This window comes from Dendrobates tinctorius, unplaced genomic scaffold, assembly GCF_039654945.1.
Source record: "Dendrobates tinctorius isolate UK_male_01 unplaced genomic scaffold, ASM3965494v1 ptg000071l, whole genome shotgun sequence".
Lineage (NCBI taxonomy): Eukaryota > Metazoa > Chordata > Amphibia > Anura > Dendrobatidae > Dendrobates > Dendrobates tinctorius.
The window spans coordinates 3,966,811-3,990,754 of NW_027361739.1; positions in this window are offsets into that span (position 1 = coordinate 3,966,811).

Consider the following 23,944-nt stretch of genomic DNA (forward strand, 5'->3'; position numbering starts at 1 on the left):
CATTAAAGCTCATTTGCCATTTATCAGCCCAAGCTTCTAGTTTACATAAATCCTCCTGTAATATAAAATAGTCCTTCTCTGTATTGATTACCCTGCAGAGTTTAGTGTCATCTGCAAATATTGAAATTCCACTCTCTATGCCCCCTACAAGGTCATTAATAAATATGTTAAAAGGAAGTGGGCGCAATACTGACCCCTGTGGTATCCCACTGCTAACCGTGACCCAGTCCAAGTGTGCTCCATTAATAACCACCTTGTTTCCTATCCCTGAGCCAGTTTTTAACCCACTTAAACATATTTTCCTCTAACCCCATTGTTCTCATTTTATGTATCAACCTTTTGTGTGGCACCGTATCAAAAGCTTTTGAAAAGTCCATGTACACCACATCCACTGCATTCCCTTGGTCCAGTCCGGAACTTACTTCTTCATCGAAGCTTATCAGATTAGTCTGACAGGAACGGTCCCTCGTAAACCCATGTTGATATTGGGTCATGAGGTTATTCTTCTCCAGATACTCCAGTATAGTATCTCTTAGAAAACCCTCCAGGATTTTACCCACAGCAGAAGTTAAGCTCACTGGCCTATAATTTCCAAGTTCAGTTTTTGTCCCCTTTTTCAATATTGGCACCACATTTGCCATACGCCAGTCCTGTGGTACAGACCCTGTTATTATGGAATCTTTAACGATTAAAAATAATGGTCTATCTATGACTGTACTTAATTCCTGCAGTACTCGGGGGTGTATCCCATCCGGGCCCGGGGATTTGTCAAATATAGACGCCGTCGTACTTCCTGCTGGGTTAAGCAGGTGACGTTTAATGGAGAATTTTTTCTATCGCTGATCAAGTTATCCGTCATGGGATTTTCTTGTATAAATACTGTTGAAAAAAGTCATTTAGCATATTGGCTTTTTCCTCATATTCATCCACCATTTCACCCAGACTATTTTTAACCCCTTTGTGACAGAGCCATTTGCAACTTAATGACCAGGACAATTTTTACAATTCTGACCACTGTCACTTTATGAGATTATAACTCTGGAATGCTATAATGGATCCCACTGATTCTGAGATTTTTTTTTCGTGACATATTTTACTTCATGTTAGTGGTAAAAATTCTTTGCTGTGACTTGCGTTTATTTATGAAAAAAATGGAAATTTGACTAAAGTTCTGAAAATGTTGCAATTTTCAAACTTTTAATTTTTGTACCCTTAAATCAGAGATATATGTCACACAAAATAGTTAATAAATAACATTTCCCACATGTCTACTTTACATCAGCACAATTTTGGAAACAATTTTTTTTTTCTTAGGAAGTTATAAGGGTTAAAAGTTGACCAGCAATTTCTCATTTTTACAACAAAACCATTTATTTAGGGACCACATCATATTTAAAGTCATTTTGAGGGGTGTACATGACAGAAAATACCCCAAAGTGACATCATTCTAAAAACTGGACCCCTCAAGGTGCTCAAAACCACATTCAAGAAGTTTATTAACCCTTTACGTGCTTCACAGGAACTGAAACAATGTGGAAGGAAAAAATTAACATTTACCTTTTTTTGCAAAAAATTTTCTTCAGAACCAATTTGTTTTATTTTCACAAGTGTTAAAAGAGAAAATGAACCACAAAATTTGTTGTGCAATTTCTCCTGAATATGCCGATACCCCATATGTGGGGGTAAATCACTTTTTGGGCACACGGCAGCTCGCAAGGGAAGGCGCGCCATTTGACTTTTTCAACGCAGAATTGGCTGGAATTGAGATCGGACACCATGTTGCGTTTGGAGAGCCCCTGATGTGCCTAAACAGTAGAAACCCCCCACAAGTGACCCCATTTTGGAAACTAGACCCCCAAGGAGCTTATCTAGATTTGTGGTGAGCACTTTGAACCCTCAAGTGCTTCACAAAAGTTTATAACGCAGAGCCGTGAAAATAAAAAATCATTTTTTTCCTCAAAAATGATTTTTTAGCCTGCTATCCTTTATTTACCCAAGGGTAACAGGAGAAATTAGACCCCCAAAGTTGGTAAATAATTGAAACCCCTCAGTTCTAGCTCCAACCCTAACCCCAACACACCCCTAACCCTTATCCCAACCCTAACTTCTAACCCTAATTCTAACCCTAATCCCAACCCTAACCCCTAACCCTAATTCTAACCCTAATTCCAACCCTAACCCTAATTCCAACCCTAACCCTAATTCTAATCCTAACCCTAATTCCAACCCTAATCCTGTTACGGATCTGTAACTCAGGACTAGAACAGAAGGGGGAGAAGCTGAACCTGCACTAGGACTAGGCTGAAGCCCTACGATGGAGTGGGCAACCTATTTCTTGTGAATAGACCCACCGACGTTTCCTAGCCTAAACTCAAATGAAGACCTAAAGGTACAGGGAAGGGTATCCCTGAAAGGAACTAGGGACTGGGAACAAAAAACAGGTAACCTCCTAGTAGGAAAATAGAGGAAGCTGCAGAAACAAAAGGAAAACCAAAAAGCAAAGCAGGCCGAACTAGAGATCCTAGAACTGCATGACATCAAACACAGAACCCAATCAAAGCTTCTAGCCAGAACTCTAGCGGATTAACACTGTTGTCCAGCAAGGACTGGGAGTCAGGTGCTGGGTAATAAAGAGTAATACAATCACCTGACCTCAGGCACCAGGGGAAAAAAGACCAGCAGCCAGAAAACCACAAAAAGATGGCGGATGGTCAAATGAAATAGATTCTAACACACCCTAATTCTAACCCTAGTTCTAATCCTAACCCTAATGGAAAAATGAAAATAAATATATTTTCTTTATTTCATTATATTTCCTTAACTAAGGGGGTGATAAAGGGGGGGTTATTTACTATTTTTTCATTTTGATCCCTATGATAGAATTTATCACAGTGATCAAAATGCACATTGAATGAATGAATGGAATCTGCCGGCCGGCAGATTTGGCTGGTGCCCTGTGCATGCGCCCGCCATTTTCTTCCCAGACCAAGATGACGGCGCCCACCAAAGGAGGCAGGAGGGCCCGAGGACCACCGAGAGGTACTGGGGGGATCGGGGACCCTATTTCTCTCTCCTCTGATGTGCAATCACATCAGAGGAGAAATTAGATGCAAAATCGCGGCTTTTTTTTTTGCAGTCTCCGTTATACGTTCAATAACGGCGATCGCAAAAGCGGGGTCGGTAAAAACCGACCCGAACCATGTTCTCTGGGGTCTCGGCTACCCCCGGCAGCCGAGACCCCAGAGAAAATCTGACTCTGGGGGGCGCTCTTTACTTTCTCCACAGCACTGTGAATTAACGGTGCTGTGGTTTAAGTACCCTTAACTACTGCCATTAAAAGGTGTATCGGCAGTTGTTAAGGGGTTAAGGGGGCCAACACTATCATTTTTTAATTTCTTACTATTTATGTAGTTAAAGAATATTTTGGGATTATTTTTACTTTCTCTGGCAATGAGTCTCTCTGTCTCAATCTTTGCTGTCTTGATTTGCTTTTTACAGTATTTATTTAATCTTCTGTATTTATTTAATGCCTCATCACTACCTACTTGCTTTAATTCTCTAAATGCTTTATTTTTATCTCTTATTGCTCCCCTTACAGCTCTATTTAGCCATAGTGGTTTCCTCCTATTTCTCGCATGTTTATTCCCATATGGTATATATTGTGCACAGGTCCTATTCAGGATGCTAATAAATGTCTCCCATTTTCTTTGTGCATTTTTATGTCTCAGGATATCGTCCCAGTTAATTGCACCAAGATCACCTCTCATCCGTTGGAAATTTGCCTTCCTGAAGTTTAGTGTCCTTGTAACCCCTCTACTACACTTCTTATTAAAGGATACATGAAAACTTATTAATTTGTGATCACTATTACCCAAGTGACCCTCAACCCTTATATTTGATATGCGGTCTGGCCTGTTGGTTAATATTAGGTCTAGCAGTGCCCCCCCTCTTGTTGGGTCCTGAACCAGTTGTGAAAGGTAATTGTCTCTCATCGTTGTCAGAAACCTGTCACCTTTGCTGGAACTGCAGGTTTCAGTTTCCCAATGTATATCAGGGTAGTTGAAGTCCCCCATAATAATGACTTCTCCTTGAGTCGCGGCTTCATCTATTTGCTTTATGAGGATATCCTCCGTTGCTTCCATTATTTTTGGAGACTTATAACAAACCCCTATCAGTAATTTATTATTTTTCCCCCTCCCCTTCTCACAAAATTAGATTATTTATCATCAAAAAGTTAATTTATTTCAGTTCTTCAATACAAAAAGTAAAACTCATATATTATATAGAGTCATTACAAACAGAGTGATCTATTTCACGTGTTTATTTCTGTTAATGTTGATGACTATGTCTTACAGCCAATGAAAACCCAAAAGTCATTATCTCAGTAAATCAGAATACTTTATAAAACCAGCTTGAAAAATTATTTTAAAGTCTGAAATGTTGGCCTAATGAAATGTATATTCAGTAAATGCACTCAATACTTGGTCGGGGCTCCTTTTGCATCAATTACTGCATCAATGCGGCGTGGCATGGAGGCGAGCAGCCTGTGGCACTGCTGAGATGTTATGGAAGCCCAGGTTGCTTTGATAGCAGCCTTCAGTTCGACTGCATTGTGGGGTCTGGTGTCTCTCATCTTCCTCTTGACAATACCCCATAGATTCTCTATGGGGTTAAGGTCAGGTGAGTTTGCTGGCCAATCAAGCACAGTGATACTGTAGTTTTTACACCAGATATTGGTACATTCAGCAGAGTGGACAGGTGCCAAGTCCTGCTGGAGAATGACATTTCCATCTCTAAAAAGCTTGTCGGCAGAGGGAAGCATGAAGTGCTCTAAAATTTCCTGGTAGAGGGCTGCGCTGACTTTGGTCTTGATAAAAACACAGTGGACCTACACCAGCAGATGACATGGCTCCCCAAACTATCACTGATTGTGTGTCTCTCCACTCTTCCTCCAGACTCTGGGACCTTGATTTCCAAATGGAAAGTGGAAGAAGAAAATATCTCCAGCGTGTAATCCAATAAAATCGATTCCCTTATTCAAAACATGTTAAAATAGATGTATCAAAAATACAATCAGAAAAAAAAGGAAGGAAAGATGGGGTCCCCATGACAACCAACACGTTTCAACCTCTTGCGGTCTTAGTCATGGTAAGACCACAAGAGGTTGAAACACGTTGGTTGTCACGGGGACCCCATCTTTCCTTCCTTTTTTTTCTGATTGTATTTTTGATACATCTATTTTAACATGTTTTGAATAAGGGAATCGATTTTATTGGATTACACGCTTGAGATATTTTCTTCTTCCACTTTCCATTGTGAATCATGCCTCTGATCAGGGCGGCTCCATGCATGCTCAATGAGAAAAACCAGCAAAAGACTGGTGAGCTGACCACTTTCCAATTTCCCCTTTACATACGTACTTGATTTCCAAATGGAATGCAAAATTTAATTTTACCTGAAAACAACACCTTGGACCACTGAGCAGCAGTCCAGTTCTTTTTCTCCTTGGCACAGGTAAGATGATTCTGGCGTGGTCTATTGGTCATAAGTGGCTTGACACAAGGAATGCGACCCTTGTAGCCCATGTCCTGGATATGTCAATGGTTGGACTGGCCCACCAGAGAACCAGAGAATCCTCCGGTGGACCCTGGCTTCTCCTTCAGGAGAGTTCATAGTTCAAACCTTGCAGTTGCTATGGGGCTCTTAATTGGGGGAGAAAAATGGGTCCTCAGAATCAAATCCTTTGATGGGCTCAATGTTCTTCAGTCTGACACTGGATATGTCTATGTGTGGTGGCTCTTAAAGCAATGACTCCAGCTGCAGCCCACTCCTTGTGAATCTCCCACAAATTTTTGAATGGCTTTTTCTTAACAATCTTTTCAAGGTTGCGGTTATCCCAGTTGCTTGTGCGCCTTTTTCTACCACACTTTTTCCTTCCACTCAACTGTCCATTAATATGCTTGGATACAGCACTTTGTGAACAGCCAGCTTCTTTAGCAATGACCTTTTGTAGCTTACCCTCCTTGTGGAATATGTCAATGACTGCCTTCTGGACATCTGTCAGCAGTCTTCCCCATGATTGTGGAGCCTACTGAAACTAAAGGACCATTTTAAATGATTAGGAAGCCTTTGCAGATGTTTTTTGTTAATTATTGTAATTTACTGAGATAATGACTTTTGGGTTTTCATAAGCCGTTCTGTATGAGGATAACATCTCACAGGCCCAAGAAATATGCCCCTTATATACAGTATGAGCTCCAACACACAGCCCCCTACATACAGTATGAATCCACAAACAGCCCCTACATACAGTATTTGCCCCCAAATAGCTCCCTAGATGCAGTATAAGTCAGCACATAGTTACCTATATACAGTATGAACTCCCATATAGCCTCCTATATAAAGTATGTGCCCCCTATATACAGTAAGAACCCATATATAGCCTCCTATATCCAGTGTGAGTCTGTACTTTATATAGCCTCCTATATACAGTGTGAGCCCCTATATAACCTATATACAGTATGAACCACCACAAAGCTCACTATATACAGGACGAGCCCACACATAGCTCCGTAGATACCCTATGAGCCCCCACATAGCCTATTATATACAGTATCAGCCCCCACATAGCCCCAATATAGCCTCCTGTATAGAGTATGAGCCCCTCTATAGCCTCCTGTATACAGTGTGAGCTCCCACATTGCTCCCTATAAACAATATAAGCCCCCTATATAGCCTACTATTATATACAGTATGAGTCCTCATATATCCTTCTATATACATTATGAGTCCCCATATAGCCTCTTATACACAGTGTGAACCTGCACTTAGCATCTTATATACAGTTTAAGCCTGCACATAGCTCCCTATAAACAATGTAAGAATGCACATAGACCTCTATATACAGTATGAGCCTCCTGTATAGCCTACTGTATAGAGTGTGAGCCCCTATATACAGTATGAGCCCCCACATAGCCCCCTATATAGAGCGTGAGCCTGCACTTAGCCTTCTGTATATACAGTGTGAGCCTTCACACCCCATACACATATTAATAAAAACAACACCACATACAGGCATACTCACCTCGCTCCCGTTCATGTTCCCCTGGCGCTCTGTTCTGGTCCCCGAGGCAACACTACTGGACAGTGCATACATACTAGTGCGATGACGTCACCGCGCTGGCACATCACAGCAGAGGCGAAAGGAGTTCCCCTGAAGCCATTCCGTATCATTGGCAGCGCAGCGAGGATATGTGCGCCACAGATGGCCGCACAAAAAACTTTATAATGAGGGCAATCTGGCAATGGACCCCCAGAGCCTCGGGCAGTAGCCCAGATGGACCTCATTATAATCCGTCTATACAGCTATGGGTAAAAGGAACCCCACTGCTCCTGCTGTAAGTTTGGTTTAACTTCAATCCAATTCCATCAACAGAACATGCCATTTGAGGGGTGCGCAAACTTTTGCATCAAACTATTTTACACCGAGTAACACACATAGTTTCCAAACTCCTTGCCATGGCCATAAGTATAAGAGAAGCAGGGGTTGCGATCGCAACTGGGCCATGGAATCTAAGGGGCCCAAAAGATTCCTATGGCTCATATAAAAAAACAAACATTACTGTTAAAGACTTGCAATAATTGGGGGACTTGTTGGAGCTATTGCATTGGCGCCGACGAGCTTCAAGTTACTCCACTGCTCTCTGCTATTCCATATTGTTCGCACCCCATACGATCACTTTATACATGTACTACGGTGTGAATCCTTAATGTATGCAACTATAAGGTTTGAACATTATTTTAAGAACGTTTAAAAATAGCATCTTTGTGGATCTCCGGCATTATGTTACAGAGCAGCGCTCACAGCGGGGAGCGTATATTCCACCCACTGCTTGTATCACACAGTGGTGAATACTCGGACCTCATCCACCTCTTCGCCAGGCTTTGTGTTCCGATTCCTCCTAATTAACTGTCAGCGTGCTTGCTATAGAAGGGAGGAGATGAGCGGCGTTATTGATCAGTACAGACCCCTGGCTGGTAGCCTGCGGAGGGCTAGGGGTGACAGCAGGCATCATTCAGATCCTTTGTGCAACGTACATTAATGTGCAGTGAGAGCGCTAACAGGAGGTCTGTAAGTCCAGTGCTGGCCGTGTTGTGTAGCTATAAAAGGTGCAGAGGTAACATTAGCCATCCATTCTTGTTGCATGAGGGGGCTGCCCTGCCAAATAATAAACATCGTATATGTTAGATGGGGGTCTCTTTAACAGATTTTGCATTGGAACAGATTATGCCACTAACGTATCAAAGGGTATCTGTCAGCACAAAATGACTGATCAAACCACGCACAGTGCAAATTGTCCACCTACTCATTTTCTATCTATCTTCCTTTCCTTGTTCCCCGATTGATGGCTCTGGAGCAAGAGAAGGGTGAAATGGATAGCAAACCAATAGGTATAAAGGAGCACTAAACTATTTGGCCTTAGGTTTGAGATCAGAAAATGCAGGTGGGTGCGAGGCCGAAACTCTGCCCATCTCCAGTTGCCAATGGTTGAGCACTCTTCATATTGTCTTCCAGGGCCATCTGAAGTGGCGTATCCGAGTCCGATGAGCCCTGGTGCAAGATTTGGACCGGGCTGCTCCCATCCTGGTATATATATCCTTCATCTCGGCCCTTCCAGGCCACATCCTGGTAATATGTCCCATATCATGGGCCCCATGCAGGTATACGTTTCCCTTTCTGCTGATGTTCTTTAATGCATAGAACAAAATAAACAATTATACTCACCTTCTTTCCGCTCCACCGCTCGGTGTCCTCTTCCGAATCCGGCAGGTGAATTCAGTGTGTATGCAATGGGAGCGCATAACGTCACTGCCAAGCGCCCGCCAGTCACGCAGATGTCAGCTACTGGCCTCTGATTGGCCGGCAGCGTGTATTGCCGCGCACGGACCCAATGGGTTTGTGCGCTGCAATGCACATCATGTTAATCTGTGTCTGAGGATGCACATCCAGGTGAAGTTTGCACAGGCGTGAGCGGGCACCTGACCCCCATGGGCCCGGTCGCAACCTCTGTGTTAGCAATCTTACGCCCCTGATCATCTGAGGTTTCTGATTTTAGGATATGTGCACACTGAGTCTTTTTGTTGAGCTTTTGGAGTGGAAACTCCGCAGAAACTCCCAAGTTTTTGGGGAAAATTTGGAGAGTTCCCGTTCAGATGCCTCTGTGTGGAACAGTGTTTGCTGTGCTATACCATACAACATAAAAAGGTATACCAGGTGTATACCTGAATTTGGCTTCCGTCAGGAAACAGGAGCCTACGGGTAGGTATGAGATTTGCGCTGTGTGATAGGAATCTAAGGGATGTTGCTTGTAATGTATGTTTGTATGTATAGATGTCTATGTAGGTAAGGTTTGGAGTGACAGCGCCGGATGTACTACAATCCCCAGTAGGTGACAGGTCCTATCAGCTTTGCTTGGCAATTTCCGCAATGTATTGATCTCTCATGTGATACAGGTTCCCAAACTCCGGCTAATTAGCCAATTATTGCTTGATGTGCTATATCTGGATTGCTTGTATTCCACGTCTCCCCATCATTATTTTATCCTCTGTCAATTTAAGCTTCTTCATGTATCTTTTCAAATTGGTTCCAAACATGTACTTAATAATCAAGATAGCTTTGTAGGCCAATAGTCACTCCAGGGATGTGAGCATTAACCCTCTGTACACCAGGGATTGGGGTTTAATAACATTTGTCTGCTAATTGTGTTAAAGCATTATTATGCCATCCATTCTCTAAGAAGAATTGCACAGGATTAGAAAAACGTGGCTTCTTCCTCCCCTAACTACGCCACACCTGTGTTTGGGTTGTGTGTGGTATTGCAGTGTAAAGGGGTTAAGTTAATAATGTTCGTTGTTGTATTTATGCCTTTTTGCCTACTGGTATTGCTACATGTTACATGTACTACCTCATGTATGACATAGTACTGCTACTCCTTCTGGGTCTTACCATTGCTTTGGCTCCATGTTTGATTGTTCTTCATTGCATATGGTTGTGATAGCGCTCACTATGTTTCATGTACAGTATAGGGAAAGTGTAGTGCTCTTGTTTGGACAGTAGAGGGGGGCACTCTAGTATACAGAACAGTTGGTAGATAGTATAGGGTTAAGTGTGGGAGGGGCTGCCAGGAGTTTATTTCAGCAATTGAAAAAATGTAAAGAATTAATGTTTACATTTTTCTTAAAAAAAATTATGATTTGTTTTTAATTTTGTAAAATATGAAAAATAATTTTAAAAAGTTTGGCATTTCCACTTGTTAACACTAGGGGGGAGCAGTTACTGAAATTTGTCACAAAAACCTAGTGTACAACTAGCTCACATTACTGCCCTGCAATAATTATGGGCGGAATCTGCTGACATGGGTGTGATGTCTCCTCTCCTCCCCTTCTGGGTGTTTGCTAAGGGAAAAGAGAGGATGACATTTAGGAGGAACACAGTGAGCAGCCATTTTGATGGGGCCTGCAAAGTTACTGACTGTCTTTGCATGCAAAGTCTGGATCAGAACAGGTCATCAATCTGCAGAAATGTTTCCTGGATTTCTGTGGAGCAGACAAGCAGACGGTCCATCCATGTGTATAAAACACAGCACTCTATGTACAATCCCTGGCACCGAACAGGATGCTCCCCAGAGACCAGCACACTGCTCTCCTGAAATACTCTGTGCTGCTGTCACCCCTGCTCCTTCCACCATGCATCAGGCCCCTGTTGCCTCGCTTTCACACACCAGGACAGGATCTGAGGAGAAGAATGGGGTCTTCGGTCACCGAGGATGGCAGGCAGCAAGGATTCTGGGAGCAGGGTGATAGCAGCACAGAGTATTTCAGGAGAGCAGTGTGCTGGTCTATGGAGGGCACAGAGGGAGATATATGGGGGAGGAGTAGGGTGACAGCACCACAGAAATCCAGGAAACATTTCTGCAGGTTGATGGCCTGTTCTGATCCAGACTTTGCATGCAAAGACCCCATTCCCCTCCTCAGATCCTGTCCTGGCGATGTGTGAAAGCGAGGCGACAGGCGCAGTCCGGGGTGACGCTGGGAAGCAGGCTGGGGGGAAATGGAGCCATTCAGTAACGATAAAAATGAGACCACTCTCTTCAGCTGCCTCACCAGCCCTCCCCTGACTGCACCTATTACCCCTGACTCGTGTGCAGGTGCTCAGCCAGAACCACCCTAGAATGGGTCCCCTTTTAGCAGATAATACTGCCATAGTGTTCACACATAATACCGCCATATACAGTAGATCACACATAATACAGCCATATATCACACATAAAACGGCCATATAGATCATACACAATACCACCATATAGATCACACATAAAACCAGTAGGGTGACAGCAGGACAGAGTATTTCAGGAGAGCAGTATCACACGGCAGAGGATTAGATACACGGCTCAGCAGTCAGTATCACACAGGATAGGATTAGATACACAGCTCAGCACACAGTATCACACAGAATAGTATTAGATACACGGCTCAGCAGACAGTATCACACAGGATAGGATTAGATACACAGCTCAGCAGTCAGTATCACACAGGATAGGATTAGATACACGGCTCAGACGACAGTATCACACAGAATAGGATTAGAAACACGGCTCAGCAGTCAGCATCACACAGGATAGGATTAGATACACGGCTCAGCAGTCAGTATCACATGGGATAGGATTAGATACACAGCTCAGCAGTCAGTATCACAGGATAGGATTAGATACACAGCTCAGCACACAGTATCACACAGAGTAGTATTAGATACACAGCTCAGCAGACAGTATCACACAGAATAGGATTAGAAATACGGCTCAGCAGTCAGTATCACACAGGATAGGATTAGAAACACTGCTCAGCAGACAGTATCACACAGGATAGGATTAGATACACAGCTCAGCACACAGTATCACACAGAATAGTATTAGATACACGGCTCAGCAGACAGTATCACACAGAATAGGATTAGAAATACGGCTCAGCAGTCAGTATCACACAGGATAGGATTAGAAACACTGCTCAGCAGACAGTATCACACAGGATAGGATTAGATACACGGCTCAGCAGACAGTATCACACAGAATAGTATTAGATACATGGCTCAGCAGACAGTATCACACAGGATAGGATTAGAAATACGGCTCAGCAGTCAGAATCACACGGGAGAGGATTAGATACACGGCTCAGCAATCAGTATCACACGGGATAGGATTAGATACACGGCTCAGCAGACACTATCACACGGGATAGGATTAGAAACACGGCTCAGCAGTCAGTATCACACAGGATAGGATTAGATACACGCTCAGCAGTCAGTATCACACGGGATAGGATTAGATACACGGCTCAGCAGTCAGTATCACATGGGATAGGATTAGATACACGGCTCAGCAGTCAGTATCACAGGATAGGATTAGATACACAGCTCAGCACACAGTATCACACAGAATAGTATTAGATACACGGCTCAGCAGACAGTATCACACAGAATAGGATTAGAAACACGGCTCAGCAGTCAGTATCACAGGATAGGATTAGATACACGGCTCAGCAATCAGTATCACACAGGATAGGATTAGATACACGGCTCAGCAGACAGAATCACACAGGAGCGGATTAGATACACAGCTCAGCAGTCAGTATCACACAGGATAGGATTAGATACATACTGTAGTTCAGCAGACAATATCACACAGGAGAGGATTAGATACACGGCTCAGCAATCAGTATCACACAGGATAGGATTAGATACACGGCTCAGCAGACAGTATCACACAGGAGAGGATTAGATACACGGCTTAGCAATCAGTATCACACAGGAGAGGATTAGATACATGGTTCAGCAGTCAGTATCACACAGGATAGGATTAGATAAACGGTTTAGCAGTCATTATCACACAGGATTGGATTACATGTCTAGCAGATGTTTTGCAAGAGCAAGGGCAGCAGCTGGTCGGTTGTTTTGGAAAGAGCAGTTCGGTCTCCAGGAGCTCGTCCTGTATCCTCTCCTGCAGCTGGTATGTGCAGAGTGAACATCCAAGCCCTGTATCCGGCATAACAGGGCTTGCAATAGAGTGTAAATGGAGCTAAAAGGAAAGCACTGGGCTCTAATAAAATGGCGCCTGGCCACACCTACAGCTGTGAATTGAGCTGCCCACAGAGGCGTGCCCAGTTCACAGCTGATACTGCTGCAATGATACAGATAGGGTCGGGAGCCGACTGTTATGTCTTATGCCCAGGGACTGCCGTAAATGAGCATGGAAAGTGTCGTTCAGCAGCCAGAAAAGTAAGATGGCAGCCCCCAGTGGCTGCATTAATACAGTAAAAAAAAAAAAAAAACACAACATACACACCACTGAGTCAAGCTTAGGGGACAATATCTTTTTATACTATTTTCTTTTTTACATTAAATTATGTAAAAACACGGCACCTTCCCTTTAAGGGTAGAGCAGAAGAGAAGTTAGTCAGACGGGGCCAGGGTGCACAAAATTGTCCGCCTGGGCTATAGGCCCAGGCCAGCTCAGCAGCCGCTTAACGTTAAGCAGCAACAGCCCACGTTATCCATGGCCACTGGGCATCATTGCAGTGGGCCAGTACAGTAGGAAGATGTGGTGACTCACAGCCTGGGCAGACGCCTTTAGGGCGGGAATCGGTTGGCGTGAGGAACAGAAAGAAGTTGAAGCTTCGCAGAGTATGGTATAGACGGGCCGGATGCTTTTCCAGAGGCAACTAAACTGGGTGGAGAATGATATCAAGTCTGGGGCAAAACAGGCAGAAGGAATTGTCATCATGGCGAGGTTAGGCCAGGAAGAAGCTGGGAAGCAGTCTAAGACGGTCTGGTCCAGACGTGTGCCGTACAGAAGCGTCAGCAAAGTAGGGAAAGCTGAGGAGGCAAGTAAAGTTGAATGTATATCTCATGATGTGCCAACTGTGGATCTAATGTGTGAAGTCCTAAGTAAAGAAAACATTCAAGTTATTCTGGACCATGTCTCCATTACTGTGGGTCGCCTGGAAGGGCCGTCACCGCCTGAGAAGCGCCCAGGGGGACCTGAACCTGGAGACACAGGTACGCTGAGCAGTGGAATTCAGTTTTCTGTGAGGGAAGGTTGGGACACAGAGGCTTCAGTGTCTCTGGCCATGACTACAGTCCCGGCCTCCCCTTACAGCAGCTCAGATCCATGTAGGTAAATAGGGCTGCTCTGCAACACCACACATAGCTTGTGGATAGGTGTGGCCAGGGCCGGCTCCAGGTTTTTGTGGCCCATTTAATACATACCACAATTCATGATGCACATATACGGCAGAGAAGTATACAGTTGTGGCCAAAAGTATTGACACCCCTGCAATTCTGTCAGATAATACTCAGTTTCTTCCTGAAAATGATTGCAAACACAAATGCTTTGGTATTATTATCTTCATTTAATTTGTCTTCAATGAAAAAACACAAAAGAGAATGAAGCAAAAAGCTAAAAACATTGATCATTTCACACAAAACTCCAAAAATGGGCCAGACAAAAGTATTGGCACCCTCAGCCTAATACTTGGTTGCACAACCTTTAGCCAAAATAACTGCGACCAACCGCTTCCGGTAACCATCAATGAGTTTCTTACAATGCTCTGCTGGAAGGCAAACTGCTCCAGGTCCCTGATATTTGAAGGGTGCCTTCTCCAAACTGCCATTTTTAGATCTCTCCACAGGTGTTCTATGGGATTCAGGTCTGGACTCATTGCTGGCCACCTTAGAAGTCTCCAGTGCTTTCTCTCAAACCATTTTCTAGTGCTTTTTGAAGTGTGTTTTGGGTCATTGTCCTGCTGGAAGACCCATGACCTCTGAGGGAGACCCAGCTTTCTCACACTGGGCCTTACATTATGCTGCAAAATTTGTTGGTAGTCTTCAGACTTCATAATGCCATGCACACGGTCAAGCAGTCCAGTGCCAGAGGCAGCAAAGCAACCCCAAAACATCAGGGAACCGCTGCCATTTTTGACTGTAGGGAACGCGTTCTTTTCTTTGAATGCCTCCTTTTTTCTCCTGTAAACTTTATGTTGATGCCTTTGCCCAAAAAGCTCTACTTTTGTCTTATCTGACCAGAGAACATTCTTCCAAAACGTTTTAGGCTTTTTCAGGTAAGTTTTGGCAAACTCCAGCCTGGCTTTTTTATGTCTCGGGGTAAGAAGTGGGGTCTTCCTGGGTCTCCTACCATACAGTCCCTTTTCATTCAGACGCCGACGGATAGTACGGGTTGACACTGTTGTACCCTCGGACTGCAGGGCAGCTTGAACTTGTTTGGCTGTTAGTCGAGATTCTTTATCCAACATCCGCACAATCTTGCGTTGAAATCTCTTGTCAATTTTTCTTTTCCGTCCACATCTAGGGAGGTTAGCCACAGTGCCATGGGCTTTAAACTTCTTGATGACACTGCGCACGGTAGACACAGGAACATTCAGGTCTTTGGAGATGGACTTGTAGCCTTGAGCTTGCTCATGCTTCCTCACAATTTGGTTTCTCAAGTCCTCAGACAGTTCTTTGGTCTTCTTTCTTTTCTCCATGCTCAATGTGGTACACACAAGGACACAGGACAGAGGTTGAGTCAACTTTAACCCCTTCACCCCCAAGGGTGGTTTGCACGTTCATGACGGGCCAATTTTTACAATTCTGACCACTGTCCCTTTATGAGGTTATAACTCTGGAACGCTTCAACGGATCTAGGCGATTCTGAGATTGTTTTCTCATGACATATTGTACTTCACTTTAGTGGTAAAAAATTTTCGCTATAACTTGCGTTTATTTATGAAAAAAACAGAAATATGGCAAAAATTTTGAAAATTTTGCAATTTTCAAACTTTGAATTTGTATGCCCTTAAAACAGAGAAATATGTAACACAAAATAGTTACTAAATAACATTTCCCACATGTCTACTTTACATCAGCACAATTTGGGAAACAACATTTTTTTTGTTAGGAAGTTATAAGGGTTAAAATTTGACAAGCGATTTCTAATTTTTACAACAAAACTTACAAAACCATTTTTTTTAGGGACCACCTCACATTTGAAGTCACTTTGAGGGGTCTATATGGCAGAAAATACCCAAAAGTGACACCATTCTAAAAACTGCACCCCTGAAGCTACTCAAAACTACATTCAAGAAGATTATTAACCCTTCAGGTGCTTCACAGGAGCAGAAGCAACGTGGAAGGAAAAAATGAACATTTAACTTTTTAGTCACAAAAATAATATTTTAGCAACAATTTTTTTATTTTCCCAAGGGTAACAGGAGAAATTGGACCCCAAAAGTTGTTGTCAAATTTGTCCTGAGTACGCTGATACCCAATATATGAGGGGGAACCACTGTTTGGGCACAAGGCAGGGCTCAGATGGGAAGGAGCCCCGTTTGACTTTTTCAACCTAAAATTGGCTGGAATTGAGATCGGACGCCATGTCGCGTTTGACGAGTGTCTGATGTGCCTAAACAGTGGAAACCCCCCACAAGTGACCCCATTTTGGAAACTAGACCCCCTAAGGAACTTATCTAGATGTGTGGTGACCACTTTGAACCCCCAAGGGCTTCACAGAAGTTTATAACACCCGGGCGTGAAAATAAAAAATCATATTTTTTCCACAAACATGATCATTTAGTCCCCAATATTTTGTTTTCCCAAGGGTAACAGGAGAAATTGGACCCCAAAGGTTGTTGTCAAATTTGTCCTGAGTACGCTGATACCCAATATGTGGGGGGGAACCACTGTTTAGGCACATGGCAGGGCTCAGAAGGGAAGGAGCCCCGTTTGACTTTTTCAACCTAAAATTGGCTGGAATTGAGATTGGACGCCATGTCACGTTTGACGAGCGTCTGATGTGCCTAAACAGTGGAAACCCCCCACAAGTGACCCCATTTTGGAAACTAGACCCCCTAAGGAACTTATCTAGATGTGTGGTGAGCACTTTGAACCCCCAAGGGCTTCACAGAAGTTTATAACACCCGGGCGTGAAAATATAAAATCCTGTTTTGTTCCCACATAAATGATCATTTAGTCCCCAATTTTTAATTTTCCCAAGAGTAACAGGAGAAATCGGACCCCAAAAGTTGTTGTTCAATTTGTCCTGAGTACCCTGATACCCCACATGTGGGAGAAAACTACTGTTTGGGCACACGTCAGGGCTCGAAAGGGAAGTAATGACGTTTTGGAAAGCAGACTTTGATGGAATGGTCTGCGGGCGTCATGTTCCATTTGCAGAGCCCTTGATGTTCCTAAACAGTAGAAACCCCCAATAAGTGACCCCATTTTGGAAACTAGACCCCCTAAGGAACTTATCTAGATGTGTGGTGAGCACTTTGAACCCCCAAGTGTTTCACTAAAGATTATAATGCCCAGGCGTGAAAATATAAAATCCTGTTTTGTTTTCGCACATAAATGATCATTTAGTCCCCAATTTTTAATTTTCCCAAGAGTAACAGGAGAAATCAGACCCCAAAAGTTGTTGTTCAATTTGTCCTGAGTACCCTGATACCCCACATGTGGGAAAAAACTGTTTAGGCACACGTTGGGGCTCGAAAGGGAAGTAGTGTTGTTTTGGAATGCAGACTTTGATGGTCTGCTGGCGTCATGTTCCATTTGCAGAGTCCCTGATGTGCCTAAACAGGAAAAAACCCCACATGACGACATCATTTTGGATACTAGACCCCCAATGAACAAATCTAGATGTGTCCCCAACTAATCTAATGTAAATTAGTAGTGCATGGAGGTGTGGTACAATTTGAATCAATCCTTCATGCACAGGCCAGGTTTTTCGGGGCAGGTGTCGCACTGGTAAGTGGTGTCCCTGTGTATTCCTTTTTTGTAACACACTCGACACCTTTTTTGCGGCTTACCTTTTCTTGGGGTTGGCGGGACCACCCCCGGAAAATGCTGACCTGGGACAATACGAGCACCTTCAGTTCCTGAAGTACTGGGGCCCGCTCCTTCCTGAGCGCCAAACATCATGGCCTTAACCACTACCTCCTGGAAATGAAGGTACGCCGTATCGCTGGGGCATGCACATTGTGACAGCAGGAATGCGTTGAGCATTGCCATTTGGACAATGTGCACGGCCAGCTTTTTGTACCACACCTTGGCCTTCCTCAATGCATTGTACGGTTGGAGGAGTTGATCGGAGAGATCAACTCCCCCCATTTTTTTGTTGTACCCCACTACACATGTCGGTTTGAGGACCTGTGTAGAGGTACCCCGTACAGTGCAGAGGGTACTGCCATCACCGTGTATGGTGGTCAAGAGATGGACATCTCTCTTGTCCTTGTACTTGACCACCAGCAGGTGGTCGCTACATTGGGCTCTGCTCTCACCTTTTCGGAGCATCTGCCCAAGTAGCGTCTTCGGGAGGCCTCTCTGATTTTTGCGGACAGTACCGCAGGCTGCTCAGAGAGGGATTTGTAGAGTGGGATGCTGGTATAAAAGTTATCAGTGTAGAGGTGATAACCTTTATCCAGTAGTGGGTGCACCAAATCCCACACAATTTTCCCACTCACTCCCAGGAAAGGAGGACACTCAGGGGGTTCAATCCGGGTGTCCTTCCCTTCGTAAACTTTAAACTTGTGGGTGTACCCTGAGGTACTCTCACACAACTTATAGAGTTTGATTCCGTACCTGGCCCTCTTACTGGGCAGGTATTGACGGAATCGCAGCCTTCCCTTGAAGTGAACCTAGGACTCATCCACGCAGATGTCCCTTTGGGGCACGTACACTTCAGCAAACTTTTTGTTGAAGTGTTCGATGACCGGCCGAACTTTGAACAGACGGTCAAAGTTGGGGTCATCTTGTGCGGGACACGCTGCATTATCAGTATAATGCAGAAACTTGTGGATGGCCTCAAAACGCGTCCGGGCCATGACCATTCGGAACACTGGAGTGTTGTATAAAATATCAACACTCCAATATTGCCGAATTTCCGGCTTCTTCAGTATTCCCATATGGAGGACCAGGCCTCAAAACTGCGTCATTTCAACTGCGTCTACAGGAGACCAGTTTGAAAATGTTGAACGCGGGTTTTGCTCCAAAAATTGACGAGCGTACAAATTAGTTTGCTCCACCATGAGGTTAACAAAATCCTCAGAGAAAAAGACTTTGAAAAAGTCAATTTCTGTGAGGCCGGTGGTGTCAAACTTGATTCCTGATTCTGCCACAAAATCAGGAATCAGTGGCTCGTAATTTTCGGGGGGCGAGGTCCATACGGGGAGCACTGGGTCAGCTGCGGGCATGGTGGGCGCTGCCTCATCTTCTGTCCTGGAGCGTCTGCGTGGCGGTTCCGCAGGACCCGAGGAGGAAGATGAGGAGGGGGAAGAGGAAGAAGAAGAAGAGGATGAAGAATCCGAAAAATAAAGAAAAGTCGGATTGTCATCCAAATCGCTATCAGTTTCGGAGGCAAGTAAAGCATATGCCTCCTCCACTGAATAGCGCTGTTGGGATGAATTTGATGACATTTTTGTGTAAATATGGTGCTTGGGTGTACACTTTATTGAAAACTGTATGTGTACGTGAGGGGGGGGAGTGATTGGTGTAAACTTTCTGTAAAGAAAAAGCTGTGGAAAAAAGTCTAAAACAGCAGGCCCTAGCTGATAAGTGTCACTTATCAAAACTAGGCTGCTGGATGTGCGCACGGGGTGGCGCAAGGGGGGGGGTGGAAAAAAAAAAAAGGAAAACGGCAAACTCTGATAAGTGAACTGTGTCACTTATCCAAGTTTCACAGCTGCGGGATGTGTGTACGGAGGGGCTAAGGAAAAAAAAGCGAGCTCAAGTGTTGATCGGTGAACTGCGTCACCAATCAACGCTTGGCGGCTGCGCACGGAGGTGGCGCAAAAGTGGGGTGGATGAAGAGAGATTGGGCAGGGAACAACAGTTAGGGTTGTAGTTAGGTGGCACAAAGGGGGGTGAAAAAAATGAAAAGCGGCAGGCACAAGCTTGGATAAGTGACGTGTGTCACTTATCCAACTTTTGCGGCTGCGGAATGTGTGAACGGAAGTGGCGCAAAGGGGGGCTAAGGAAAAAAAAGCGAGCTCAAGTGTTGATCGGTGAACTGAGTCACCAATCAACGCTCGGCAGCTGCGCACGGAGGTGGCGCAAAAGTGGGGTGGAGGGGGGTAAAAATAGGGGGAAGGGGGATGGGGGGATTGGGGTGGATGAAGATAGATTGGGCAGGGATCAACAGTTAGGGTTGTAGTTAGGTGGCACAAAGGGGGGTGAAAAAAATGAAAAACGGCAGGCACAAGCTTGGATAAGTGACGTGTGTCACTTATCCAACTTTTGCGGCTGCGGAATGTGTGAACGGAAGTGGCGCAAAGGGGGCTAAGGAAAAAAAAGCGAGCGCGAGTGTTGATCGGTGAACTGCGTCACCGATCAACGCTCGCCGGCTGCGCACGGAGGTGGCGCAAAAGTGGGGTGGAGGGGGGATGGGGGGATGAAGATAGATTGGGGGGGTGAAGATAGATTGGGCAGGGGATCAGGGATCAATTAACACTTACAATTGTAGTTTTCTTTCTTCTTCTTCTTTCTTCTGCAGGGATTGTGATGCTACAAGCTGTGGCACCACAATACCCAGCACAGGAGCTCTTGCTGCGTCCGACCTCTCTGCAGGAATCCTCAGCTAGAGTGAGGACCCCTGCAGACAGGTCAGACAGGTCAGAGGCAGGTCAGGGGGCAGGTCACAGAGCGGTCACATCGCTGCTGTGACCTGTCATTGGTGGGATCGAATGATTACATCGATCCCACCAATCCCTGATCTGCCTGGTGACCATGGCAACTGCCTAGAATCGGAGCTCACAGCTCCGATTACTAGGCAGGTCATGCCCAGGTCACCAGCAGGGCACAGAGCGGTCACATGGTGACCGCAGCTGTGCCCTGTGGTTGGCGCGATCGCCGATCTAATCGATCGCGCCAGCCAACTCCTGCAGGCCCTGCTGGGCCTGCATCAGGCTCCAGCAAGATCGGTGCTAATATAGCACCGATCCTGGCCGGTACTGGCAGGGCACAGCGGCGATATAGCGCCGCTGTGCACTGCGATTGGCGCGATCGATCAGATCGGCGATCGCGCCAATCCGGGTGCTTTTTGCCAGTGCCTGGCGTTGCCAGGCACCGGCTCTAGGATAGAGTACATCGGTACTCGATCCCCGCCTAGGACATCATTGTTTCAGCCAAGCTGATTGGCTGAAACAATGAGAAACGCTGCGATTGGCTGTTCAGAATTGAACAGCCAATCACAGCGCTCTGGATGCCGGGGGGGCGGGATCGCAGCCCGGGATGCCGACGCCATCTTTTCTAAGGTGAGATGGCATCGGAATTTTAATGCGATCACCGCGACTTTAGTCGTGGTATCGCATTAAAGGGCACGACGTACTATCCCGTCCACGGTCATACGGGCCCGGGTACCGTGGACGGGATAGTACGTCGGATGTCAGGAAGGGGTTAATCCATGTCAACTGGCTGCAAGTGTGATTTAGTTATTGCCAATCACCTGTTAGGTGCCACAGGTAAGTTACAGGTGCTGTTAATTTCACAAATTAGAGAAGCATCACATGATTTTTCGAACAGTGCGGATACTTTTGTCCACCCTCTTTTTTATGTTTGGTGTGGAATTATATCCAATTTGGCTTTAGGACAATTCTTTTTTGATTTAAGACAAATTAAATAAAGATAATAATAACAAAAAATTTGTGTTTGCAATCATTTTCAGAAAGAAACTGAGTATTATCTGACAGAATTGCAGGGGTGTCAATACTTTTGGCCACAACTGTAGGTATAGTACAATGCCAAATATTTCACTTCTTACATAACATGAGTGATATCTATTGTACATTCTACAACATTTCAGAAACCAGTGAATCCTTGCACAGTATAGTCCTCCATACAGTATATTGGTCCCCAAATATTGCTTCATACAGTATAATGTGCCCCATGTAATGCTTTGTACAAAATAATAGATCCCAAATAATGCTCCATACAGAATAATGGGCCCCATATAATGCTCCATACAGCATAATGGACTCCATATTCCTGGCAACGTAAGTGCTGACATCACTTAACCCCTTCATGACCCAGCCTATTTTGACCTTAATGACCTGGCCATTTTTTGCAATTCTGACCAGTGTCCCTTTATGAGGTAATAACTCAGGAACGCTTCAACGGATCCTAGCGATTCTGAGACTGTTTTTTCGTGACATATTGGGCTTCATGTTAGTGGTAAATTCAAGTCGATAACATTTGCGTTTATTTGTGAAAATATCAGAAATTTGGTAAAAATTTAGAAAATTTCGCAATTTTCAAATTTTTATTCTGTTAAACCAGAGAGTTATGTGACACAAAGTGGTTACTAAATAACATTTCCCACATGTCTACTTTACATCTGCACAATTTTGGAAACATTTTTTTTATCCTCACATTTGAAGTCACTTTGAGGGGTCTATATGGCAGAAAATACCCAAAAGTGACACCATTCTAAAAACTGCACTCATCAAGCTACTCAAAACTACATTCAAGAATATTATTAACCCTTCAGGTGTTTCACAGGAACTAAAGCAACGTGGAAAGAAAAAATGGACATTTTAATTTTTACAACAAAAATTTTCTTTTAGCATCAATTTTTTCATTTTCACATGGGCAACAGGATAAAATGGATCCTAAAATTTGTTGGGCAATTTCTCCTGAGTACACCGATACCTCATATGTGGTCATAAACCACTGTTTGGGTGCATGGCAGGGCTCAGAAGGGAAGGAGCGCCATTTGACTTTTTGAATGGAAAACATGCTGGAATATTTAGCGGTTGCCATGTCGCGTTTGGAGAGCCCCTGTGTGCCTAAACTTTGGAGCTCACCAAGTGACCCCATTTTGGAAACTAGACCCCCCCCCAAGGAACTTATCTACATGCATAGTGATCACTTTGAACCCCCCAGGTGCTTCATAAATTGATCGGTAAAAATAAAAAGGACTTTTTTTTTTTCACAAAAATTTTCTTTTAGCCTCAGTTTTTTCATTTTCACATGGGCAACAGGATAAAATGGATCCTAAAATTTGTTGGGCAATTTCTCCTGAGTGCACAGATACCTCATATGTGGTCATAAACCATTGTTTGGGCGCACGGTAGGTTCCGTAAGTGAAGGAGCGCTATTTGACTTTTTGAAAGGAAAATTAGCTCCAATCGTTATCGGACACCATGTCGCGTTTGGAGAGCCCCTGTGTGCCTAAACAGTGAAACCCCCCCACAAGAGACACCATTTTGGAAACTAGACCCCTTATGGAACTTATCTAGATGTGTAGTGAGCACTTTGAACCCCCCAGGTGCTTCACAGAAGTTTATAATGTAGAGCAGTGAAAAGAAAAAATTTTTTTTCCTCAAAAATGATTTTTTAGCACGCTATTTTTCATTTTCACAAGGGTAACAAGAGAAATTGGACCACAAAAACTTGTTGTGCAATGTGTTCTGAGTACACCGATACCCCATATGTGGGGGGGGAACCGCTGTTTGGGCGCACGGCAGGGCTCAGAAGGGAAGGAGAACCATTTGACTTTTTGAAATGAAAATGACCTCTTATCGTTAGCGGACACCATGTCGTGTTTGGAGAGCCCCTGTGTGCCTAAACATTGGAGCTCCCCCACAAATAACCCCATTTTGGAAACTAGACCCCTTAAGGAACTTATCTAGATGTGTAGTGAGCACTTTGAACCCCCAAGTGCTTCACAAAAGTTTATAACGCAGTGCCGTGAAAATAAAAAATATTTTTTTTCCTCAAAAAATTATTTTTTAGTGCGCAATTTTTTATTTTCACAAGGGTACCAGGAGAAACTGGACCCCAAAAGTTGTTGTCCAGTTTGTCCGGAGTACGCTCGTACCCCATATGTGGGGAGGGACCACT